Source organism: Globicephala melas, chromosome 14 (assembly GCF_963455315.2).
Source record: "Globicephala melas chromosome 14, mGloMel1.2, whole genome shotgun sequence".
Classification (NCBI taxonomy): Eukaryota; Metazoa; Chordata; class Mammalia; order Artiodactyla; family Delphinidae; genus Globicephala; species Globicephala melas.
Genome location: NC_083327.1, coordinates 70,037,211 through 70,048,711, shown reverse-complemented (window position 1 = coordinate 70,048,711; position 11,501 = coordinate 70,037,211).

Here is an 11,501-nt window from a genome sequence, read left to right as displayed (position 1 = left end):
CTGTGCCATGCGGCTGCTTCCCACTGAGAGTATTTTATCTATTCCTTCCTGTGTGAGTTTTGGTAGATTGTGCCTTTGAAGGAATTGGTCCATTTCACCTAAATTACTGAGTTTGTGGGCATAGAGTTGTTCATAGAATTCTGTTATTAGTCTTTTTAATTTCCATGTGATCTGTAATGATGTCCCCTCTTTTATTTATGATATTTGTAATTTGTTTCCTCTCTCTTTTTTTTTCTTAGTTGGCCTGAGTAGAGGCTTATCAATTTGATTGATCTTTTTAAAGAACAAGCTTTTGGTTTTGCTGATTTTCTCTGTTGATTTTCTGTTTTATTTCATTGATTTCTGCTCTAATTCTTATTATTTATTTTCTTCTGCTTACTTTGGGATTTATTTGCTCTTCGTATTCTTAGCTTCCTAAGGGGGATTTTGGATCTTTCTTCTTTTCTGATATATGCATTCAGTGCTATAAATTTCCCTCTAAGGACTGTTTTTCTTCATCCCACACACTTTGGTAATTTGTTGCTTTCATTTTCATATAGTTCAAAATATTTTTAATTTCTCTTGAGATTTCTCCTTTGACCTGTGTGTTATTTAGAAATGTGTTGTTTAACTTCCATATGTTTTGGTATTTTTCCAGTTATTTTTCTGTTGATTTCTAGTTTAATTCCATTGTGGTCTGACAGCAGGAATTGTATGGTTTCTATTCTTTTAAAAAATTTAAGGTATGCTTTATGGCTCAGAATTTGGTCCATCTTGATGAATGTTCTATGTGAGCTGGCAAAGAATGTGTATTCTGCTTTTGTTGGATGAGGTTGTCTATAGATGTCAATTATATACAGTTGATTGATGGTGTTGTTGAATTCATTAAGTTCTTAATGATTTTCTGCCTACCGGATCTGTCCATTTCTGATAGATGGGTATTGAAGTCTCCAACTATGATAATGGATTCATCTGTTTCTCTTTAAAGTTTTATCAGTTATTTATTCATGTAGTGTGATGATCTGTTGTTAGGTGCATCCACATTAAAGATTGTCATGTCTTCTTGGATAACTGACCTTCTTACAATTATATAATGCCCTTTTTTAGCCCTGACAACTCTCCTGCCCTTGAGGTCTGCTCTGTCTGAAATTAATATAGCTACTCCTGATTTCCTTTGGTTACTGTTCAAGCATGGTATATTTTTCTCCATCCATCTACTTTTAATCTACATGTGTCTTTATATTTAAAGTAGGTTTCTTATAGATAACGTACAGTTGTGAAACGGAGCAGGATCCTATGGTCCTTGTCTTCCATGTCCTCTGCCTGCCTTTTGTCTGTGGACAAACTTTAGCCAAAGGATAAGTTTAATCAGAGAAGTAAGAAAATGCAGAAACAAAGGAAAACATTCAAAGGAGACCAAATATTAATAGTTTAGTCATTAAACATAGTCAAGGACCTTTAGTTCCTTCTCAAGGGCTATAGATAATATTTTTTCTTTTTGTTTTAACATCTTTATTGGAGTATAATTGCTTTACACTGGTGTGTTAGTTTCTGCTGTAGAACAAAGTGAATCAGCTATACATATACATATGTTCCCATATCTCTTCCCTCTTGCGTCTCCCTCCCACCCTCCCTATCCCACCCCTCTAGGTGGTCACAAAGCACCGAGCTGATCTCCCTGTGCTATGCAGCTGCTTCCCACTAGCGATCTATTTTACGTTTGGTAGTGTATATATGTCCATGCCAATCTCTCACTTCGTCCCAGCTTACCCTTCCCCCTCCCCATGTCCTCAAGTCCATTCTCTACATCTGCATCTTTATTCCTGTCCTGACCCCCTAGGTACTTCAGAACCTTTTTTTTTAAGATTCCATATATATGTGTTAGCATACGGTATTTGTTTTTCTTTTTCTGACTTACTTCACTCTGTATGACAGTCTCTAGGTCCATCCACCTGGCTACAAATAACTCAATTTCATTTCTTTTTATGGCTGAGTAATATTCCATTGTATATATGTACCACATCTTCTTTATCCATGCATCTGTCGATGGACATTTATGTTGCTTCCGTGTCCTGGCTATTGTAAATAGAGCTGCAATGAACATTGTGGTACATGACTCTTTTTGAGTTATGGTTTTCTCAGGGCATATGCCCAGTAGTGGGATTGCTGGGTCGTATGGTAGTTCTATTTTTAATTTCTTAAGGAACCTCCATACTGTTCTCCGTAGTGGCTGTATCAATTTACATTCCCACCAGCAGTGCAAGAGGGTTCCCTTTTCTCCACATTCTCTCCAGCATTTATTGTTTGTAGACTTTTTGGTGATGGCCATTCTGACCAGTGTGAGGTGATACCTCATTGTAGTTTTGATTTGCATTTCTCTAATAATAAGTGATGCTGAACAGCCTTTCATGTGTTTATCTGCAATCTGTATATGTTCTTTGGAGAAATATCTATTCAGGTCTTCTGCCCATTTTTGGATTGGGTTGTTTGTGTTTTTGATATTGAGCTGCATGAGCTGCTTGTATATTTTGGAGATTAAGCTATAGGTAATATTCTGAGCTATATCCTGTGAGCTGTTTTGTAAATACTGAAACCCCCGCCAGGTGGAAGAAGTTAACTATATGATGACCAGACTGTAGCCATCACATAAGCTGCCACAATTCCGAGAATTGGCCTTAAATAAATGGGAACAAACCAACCCTGGAATTGAAGATTAAATGTACTTAAAACAATCAAGATGACCAATTTCAAGATGACTGTCAGAGCTGACTGTGCTGTTTCTGTATGTAGCCCCGCCCTCGGTCTGTAAAAGCTCTTGCCCCCTGATTGTTGCGGTGGTGGGAGGAGTAGTACTACTGGTTGCCGCCATCCAAAGCAAAGCAAACTTTCCTTTTCACCAACTTTGCCTCTTTACTGGCTTTTGAGCAGTGAGCAGCCAGACCCCACTTTCGGTTACAGTTGGGTCATGTTTCTTGATCCATGCTGACAATCTCTCTTTTAATTGGTGCATTTAGACAATTGACATTCAAAGTGGTTATTAATATAGTTGGCTTAATATCTACCATATTTGTTACAGTTTTCTATTTGTTGCTCTTTGCTTTTATTTTTGTCCTCTACTCTTTTTCTGCCTTTTGTCTTTTGAGTATTTTATATGATTCCATTTTATCTCCTTTTCTAGAATATCAGATGCACTTCTTTTTTTTTTTTTTTTGTGGTACGCGGGCCTCTCACTGTTGTGGCCTCTCGCGTTGCAGAGCACAGGCTCCGGATGCGCAGGCTCAGCGGCCATGGCTCATGGGCCCAGCCGCTCCGCGGCATGTGGGATCCTCCCAGACCGGGGCACGAACCCGTGTCCCCTGTACCGGCAGGCGGACTGTCAACCACTGCACCACCAGGGAAGACCCAAGCACTTCTTTTTTAAAACATTTTTTAGTGGTCGCCCAAGAGTTTGCAATATGCTTTTACAACTAATCCAAGTCCATTTCCAAATAAAACTATATCACTTCACACATAGTGTAACTTATAAAAACTAAATAATCCTAATTCTTCCCTCTTGTCCCTTGTATTGTGGCTGTCATTTATTTCATTTATATATAAGCATATTTATACGTATGTATATATACGATACATATATCATATATATAACATATGTATGATAGAATACATTGCTGCTTTTATTATTTTGAACAGTCTGTTATCTGTTAGGTCAATTAAGAATAAGAAAAATAAAAGTTTTTATTTTACCTTTACATAATCCTTCTTTGATGATCTTCCTTTCCTTATGTAGATCTAAGTTTATGACCTATGTTATTTTCTTTTTTTCTAAAGGACTTATTTTAACAGTTCTTGCAAGGCAGGTTTACTAGCAACAAACTCCCAACACTTTAAATATTTCACTCTGTTATTATTTGCACAGTATCTGAAGAGAAGTTGTATTTAATTCTTATCTTTGTTTCTCTATAGGTAACATATTTTTTCCATCTGTCTTCTTTCAGGAGTGTTACAGTTATCTTTGGTTTTCTATAATTTAAAATGATAAGCTTAGGTGTAGTTTTTGTTTTGTTTTGTTTTGCTTTTTAAATTTTTTTTTGTTTGGTTTGTTTTTGGTATGTATCCTGGTTTTCTGTGACCTTCCTGGATCCCAGATTTGTGGTTTTGTGTCTGACATTAATTTGGGGCAATTGTCAGCCATTATTGTCTCAAATATTTCTTCTGTTTGTTACTCTTTTTCTTCTCATTCTGGTATTCACATTATGCAACTCACATCTTTTGTAGTTGTCTCGCAGTCCTTGGATATTCTGTTCTGTTTTGTTCTCTTCACTTTTCAGTTTTGAAGGTTTCTATGGAGATATCCTCAAGCTCAGAGACATTTTCTTCAGCTGTGTCCAGACTACTATTAAGTTCATCAAAAGGATGTTTCATGTCTATTACAGTGTTTTGGATCTCTAGCATCTCTAGTGTTTTCGTTCTTAGGATTTACATCTCTCTGCTTATATTGTCCAATTGTTCTCACATGCTGTCTACTTTATCCATTTAGAGTGCCTAGTATATTAATCATAGTTACATTAAAACCCCACTCTGATAATTCCAATTTCTCTGTGATATTTGGTTCTGATGCTTGCTCTGTCTCTTCAAATTGTGATCTTTTGCCTTTTTATATGCCTTGTAAAATTTTCTTGATAGCTGGACATGATAAACAGGGTTAAAAAAAACTGCTGTAAATAGGACTTTATGCAGTGGTGAGGTGTTGGGGGAGGGGAAGCATTCTATAGTCCTGTGATTTTGTCTCAGTCTTTTAGTGAGACTATGCTTCTGGACTGCGATTTTCACTAGTATTTTTCATATTTTTCACCACCACACTCCCCCCCTCTTAGGTAGAAGGGGATAGTTAGGCTGGGATGGTTAGTTATTTCACTTTCCCCATCAGTTAAGTTCTGAAAATACCCCAGCAGTTCAGGCTCTGTTTAAGTAGTTTCTTCTGAGGTGCGTCTTCTTAAGAACAGAATGCTCTGGCATATTTCAGAGTTCTTGCTTTTCTCCTCCCTCTAATGGATGCATGAGCTCCTGGAATTAAATCTTACAAAATTGGCAGGGGACGGGGACAGACTTCACTATGATTGGGTCTCATTGGAGCTTTTAACTATCAGACTTGTCCACACAGAGTCTCCAGCAATTGATCAAATACATTCAAGTTTTTCTGCCCAAGCCCTGGTTCCCAGAGTAGTTTCCACTCATGAGTCTCTGCTCTGGTAAATTGTTATTCTCTGTATTTGCCTGTCCAGTTTCTTCTCCTATCTTGAGGACTGTGGCTTGACCTGTGGCCTTACCTTTCGAATGGATCTGAGAAGAGTTGCTGATTTTTCAGTCTCTCAACTTCTTACTTGTTTTACTTTTTGTTAGGGTGGATCGACAACTTCCAAGCTCCTTGTATGCAGAGCTGGACAGAAGTCAACAATAACTTTTGAAATCATGCACTATCCAGGCCATTTTCAAATGTCTTCATTTATCTTTTAAAAACTCTTTTAAAAAGTTTACATATTTCTTTCAATTTAATGACTTAAGTAACATTAAATCCATTAAGACCTCTTAACCTAAAGCAATATCTTCTGCCTTTCTGGTTTTCATGCCCTTAATTTGTTAAAGTAACTAAGTCAATTTCCTGTCTCACAGTGTGGATGTATCTGTTTGCTTCTTCATAGTGTCATTTAATTTGTTCCTCTATCCACTCCCCCCACCACCACCCCACATAATTCCTGAAAACTGGCTAAGACTCAATGAGATTCAGGTATGTTAGCTGCTTATGCAAAAACTAAATGGTATTTTAAGAATGTTATTTCAACAAAAAATATTTTTTGGATTTATTAAAGGCCCTGGCTCTGCTAGATGCAAACTCAAATGCTTAGCATTTACAAAATGCTCCATGATACTTCATACTGCAGGAAGTTGCTCATGAATAAACGTAAAGCTTTGGAAATTTTGGGTACTACCAGCTGAAAAGCATTCATTCTTGATCATTGTCATAGGGGGACTTGAAGGCCTGAAAGTTCCTTGTCCAATAGATATCAAACTTGGGTAGTTGAGATACAGCAAGAAACTCCGAGAAAATATCCAGGATAACAAGACTAAAACTTATTCACTTATTCATGGCTCCTCTTTCACTTTGCAAATCTTAATTCCTTCAATTCCCAAGAACTTGCTAAATAAATTAGGTTCTTTGGTAAGCACAGTTACTTTGTTTTGTTTTGTTTTGCGGTACGCGGGCCTCTCACTGTTGTGGCCTCTCCCGTTGCGGAGCACAGGCTCTGGACGCGCAGGCTCAGCGGCCATGGCTCACGGGCCCAGCCGCTCCGCGGCATGTGGGATCTTCCCGGATAGGGGCACGAACCCGTGTCCCCTGCATCGGCAGGCGGACTCTCAACCACTGCGCCACCAGTGAAGCCCAGCACAGTTACTTTAAAAAAAAAAAAATCATTTATTTATTCACTTAGCAAATGTTTATTCATTCATTGTAATGATTGAATGCCCACTTGATGCCAAGCACTATTCTAGGCATTGGGATAGAGACAACAAATCTGTACAGTCATTTAAATGTATTTTCAAGTTAGTTAAAAGTATTCAGCATTTAATATGTGCATACGTAATATACAAGGCACTGAACAAGGCTTTGCTCTGATATAAAGAAGCGTTAGACATATCACCTGCCCTCCTGATATCTTAGTCGATTGGTTGGGACAAACACACCCATATTGTTCTCGAACAAGCTGTGCAAGAAGAGAGAAACAGATGAGATACTATTGATATAAAGGGTGACTGAGATAATTTCTAACTAAAGGCTCTGGGCCTTCCCTTTCATTAAAACTCTCATTTGGCTGCAATAAAATGCTTGAAGTAACTGCTATGTGTTTTGTGCATATGTCTTAAAAAGCTGGATTTGAGTTGTGTTCAAAATGGCATTCATCACAAAGTTAAGAGCACTTTTAAAAGTATTAAGAATAGTCTTTATTTAAAGCATGACAGACTGATGAGAAACTTCGAGTCTATCCCTCCATTTTTACTTATTTATTTATTTATTTTTGGCTGTGTTGGGTCTTCGTTTCTGCGCGAGGGCTTTCTCTAGTTGTGGCAAGCGGGGGCCACTCTTCATCGCGGTGCGCAGGCCTCTCACTGTCGTGGCCTTTCTTGTTGCGGAGCACAGGCTCCAGACGCACAGGCTCAGTAATTGTGGCTCATGGGCCTAGCTGCTCTGCGGCATGTGGGATCTTCCCAGACCAGGGCTCGAACCCGTGTGCCCTGCATTAGCAGGCAGATTCTCAACCACTGTGCCACCAGGGAAGCCCTATCCCTCCATTTTTGATATTCAATTTTTATTTAAAGAGGAAAGGTCAAAATAAATAACTCCAATTCTATGTTCCAGGGCAGCTGTCATTTTATGCAAATAGCATGTACATATAGGGTATATGACCATGAACTTTTAGTTTTACTGAAAATGAATATAGACATGTTCTACATTTAATTTTTTGACAAATAAAAATTGTATATATTTAAGATGTATGATTTCATGTTTTGATATATATATATATGCATTGTGAAATGATCCCCACAATCATGGTAACTAACATATATACCACCTCCCATGATTACCTTTGTTGTTGTTTTTGTTTTGTGTGGTGAGGATATTAAGATCTACCCTCTTAGTAAATTTTAAGTATACAGAAATTCTGGAGCTAAAGAAATAATATAATGAATGAAATGAAAAATGCCATGAACATTGTTGTTTGAGTGGAAATGGTTTGTTGCTTTTTCAGAGGTGCCTTGTCATTTAATTCAAAGCTCTTAAGAGGTAAGTGGTGCAGTTCCCTGCTTCTTATTTGTTCGTTTTGTTTTTCTATTATTTGCAGGTCTCTTCCCTCAAGTAATTTAACTCCTCCGCACTACATATGAGGGCAAAATGGGGTTTAGAATACTTTAAAGGGCTGTTGTAAGATTCACATGCGCTCGTGAAAGTAAAAGAAGTCTGAAAGCTATAAAAATCAGGAATCACAATCCATCTTCTTGGTAATATGTTTTAGACAAACATTTTTTCAAAAAAGTTTTTATTTTTTTATGTGCAGAAATGTTCACCTACTAGGAATTAAAAGCCCCTTCATTTTAGCAGATGTGAGTGTAAAGGACATAAAATGAAGGTGGTGTGGATCAGGCTGTATGTGGAATTAAGGTAATCACAGGTATGGGAGCGTATCTAGGAAGCGACGAAGGGTTGAGTTTGGAATACCAGTTTAGCCTCTTTCTAATGAGAGAGTTTTCAATGCTCAAGTTAGTGTTCAGAATCTAAACATAAGCAAGTTTGAGGGAAGAATAAGCATATAAATTTGGAAAGGAAAATAGAATCTGGCTGCAGTAAGAAGAGAGGGAGGGAGAAAGAGAGAGGGATACAAGAAGAGAGGGAGAGAAGAAGAGAGAGGGAGAGAAGAAGCGAGGCTGGCCTAGAAAAAGACGCTTGGAGGTTATTGGTAATCTCTAGACCTAAATCACAGTTTTTTCGACTTTAGCTGCACTCTGGAATTGCCTATGACACTCTAAAAATCCTGATGCCTGGGTCGCATCCCCACAATTCTGATTTTATTGTCTGGGATCAATTTTTTAAAAGCTCTTTCCAGGTGATTCTAATCTGAGCAAAGCTGAGAATCACTGAACTGAAGCAGTGCCTCTCTAACTTAAATGTGCGTATAATTCACCTTGAAAATGCAGATCTGGGGTAGAGCCTGAGATTCTGCATCCCTAAGAAACTTCCAGCTCCTAACAGGGTCTTAACAAGCTTCCTCTAACTTCTGGGCTATTGTGTGAGTTAATCGAAGTGTAATAAAATGATGATGATTATGATGATGATGAAGAAGAAGAGCGAGGAGGAGAAGGAGCGGAGGAAGAAGGTAGCTAACATTTAATGAATATCAAATACGTGCCGGGGGCTTCCGTGGTGGCGCAGTGGTTGAGAGTCCGCCTGCCAATGCAGGGGACGCGGGTTCGTGCCCCGGTCCGGGAAGATCCCACATGCTGCGGAGCGGCTGGGCCCGTGAGCCATGGCCGCTGAGCCTGCGCGTCCAGAGCCTGTGCTCCGCAACAGGAGAGACCACAACAGTGAGAGGCCCGCGTACCGCAAAAAACAAACAAACAAACAAACAAAACAAAGATGGGTATTTGTGCCTTCACTCAACACTCTTTGGAGACTGTAGCTTCTGAGGGCAGACAGTATAAAGCAGTGTACACAAAAGGTTTCTCCCTAGATAGCGTTGCCAAAAGAAGTCATGTTAACGAGAGTTTCTGTGGTCGAACCAGTTGAGCCCACATTGTGTAAATATCACTCACTCTCTTAGAGAGTTCCAATGAATGCTGGATATAAAAGTGCTAAGATGTTCCATGGTAAAGAAGCATCTTTATTTAACTAGGAGTTTCCAAAATTATTTGAACATAAAATACTCTTGATATTCTGCTTTTATACACAAATTTGAGGGTGAGGTAATCCTGGTATACAAAAGAGAATGGGCCTATGGGTAATATCTGGTTACAAATAAATAAAAAGTAATATAAAAACTCATGAGGTTGTTGTGAAGGATTAAGTCATGAGTCAAATAAATAATGAATAAAATAAGTAATAATAAATTGAATGACATCATTTATATAATGTGTCAATTATAGTTCCCGATGCTGTGGGCTTCTTTCTTTTTCATCTTTGTAGCCTCAGGAGTACCTAGGACAATTTTTATTACACACACACACACACACAGCAAAACATCCATAAGCCATGATCCTAGCTATATATCTTCTTTCAAAATAGTGATAAAATTTCACAAATCATAGGTCAGAAACATTAAATGTCACCTAAGGTGATAATCTCCTCTGCATTTTTTCTATTACTAATGGTTATAGAATACGAAGAAACTATTGATGACAATCTCCCTTTGCAATTCAACATTTGTTATTTGTTGATTGATTATATGGCTTAATTATGGCCTGACTGCAGTGCCTCTTGCCGCACAGCTCTCTTCCCTCCGGACAGCCTGGTGGGTGACAATGGAGCAGACCCAGGCAGAGGCGGCCATGCCTGCTGAGCAGAGGGAAGACTCCGAACTGCCCCGGAACTGGTCACTCCCACTCTTGTGTTCCTGGACATTTTGTATACGTGTCTGGCTTTTTAATTTCCTGTGAATTCTTAGCACCGAGCACAATGCCTGGCTTTCAGTTCTTTGTAACCAGCTCCTTAATGAATCACAAATTGGGATTCTTCACAGATAATACAGGAACCTTAGGGAGGCTGATGGAACACAGATTATCCACGTCTGCAGGGAAATATAAATATATGTATAAAGGGAAATATAAAGACTAAAGCTGGAGATTTTGTTGTTGTTGGGGGCACATAGGGTTCGTCTTCCAAAATCGCCTCTCCGATTCCCACCCTCCTCATGTGGTGTTCAGTCTAAATCCAGCTCTTTCATATTGGAGGATGCTGGTTCCAGTTGGAAGATGAAGAGTAATGAAGATGAGAGAAGAAAGCTCTTCCTTTCCTTAAGAATTGTTGTTTAGTGTTTAATGTAGCTTTTCTTCCTTCATGCAGAGGATTCTGTGGGGGCCTCCTGAGCCACAAGGGCTGAGCTATCGGTTTGTTATACAAAATGTGAGATAGGGTTATAGGCAGGAGCAGGATTTTTTTAAATAGACTTTTCTACAATTCTTGAGGATTGTTTTTTCTTTTGTTTTCTTTTCAAAATCCAGTGTCTATACTTGTACACTTAAGACAATGATTCTCAAGCCTGGATGCACAGTAGAAACACTGGGACATGAGGCCCAGGTATATTTTATTTATTTTTAAGCTCTCTGGGTGCTTCTAAAGTGCAGCCCATGTTCAGGACCACTGCCTTAGAATAACATTTGTCATTGTTAACTGATTTACCTAAAACCTGGGGGCTTGAAATATCCCTATGATGCTGATTTTCCGTGTTTCCAGCAATGTGGGTTTACTTCCATTGGAAGAAGCACACTTGAAAATCATTAGATTGTGAGGTTCTCATCCTGACCCCTGATTCTCAGCAACAAACTACTAAATGTGTAAAATACTGTGATACTCCTTTATACCATAAAGAACTCAAGAAAGAAAAGAACTTCAATCCTGCCTTTGGCCGGGTGACACAACGAAGTAGCTATTGACATTTTATTTAAAATCTTTGAAAGAAACTGCAGCAACTCTCTGAGCAGCTATATGGTCAAATTGGGCAGTGGTATACTCATAAATAACTTTTCTAACTTTATTTTTAATATAAAGAAAATGGTATTTGATAAGGAATTAAATTGACTCATATTTTAGGCTGAATTTCCAGTGTCTTGAGGGATCCTATGATTTCCAGAACGTGAAAAAGATTTTCCTCTCCTTCCTTTCACTTTGGCAGTGGAGGCGAAGTTTTCAAAAAATATTCAGCAGTGGTTCTGGACCGTTTCTAGACAGTAGCTTAAAGAGAATCAGCTTGAAAAGA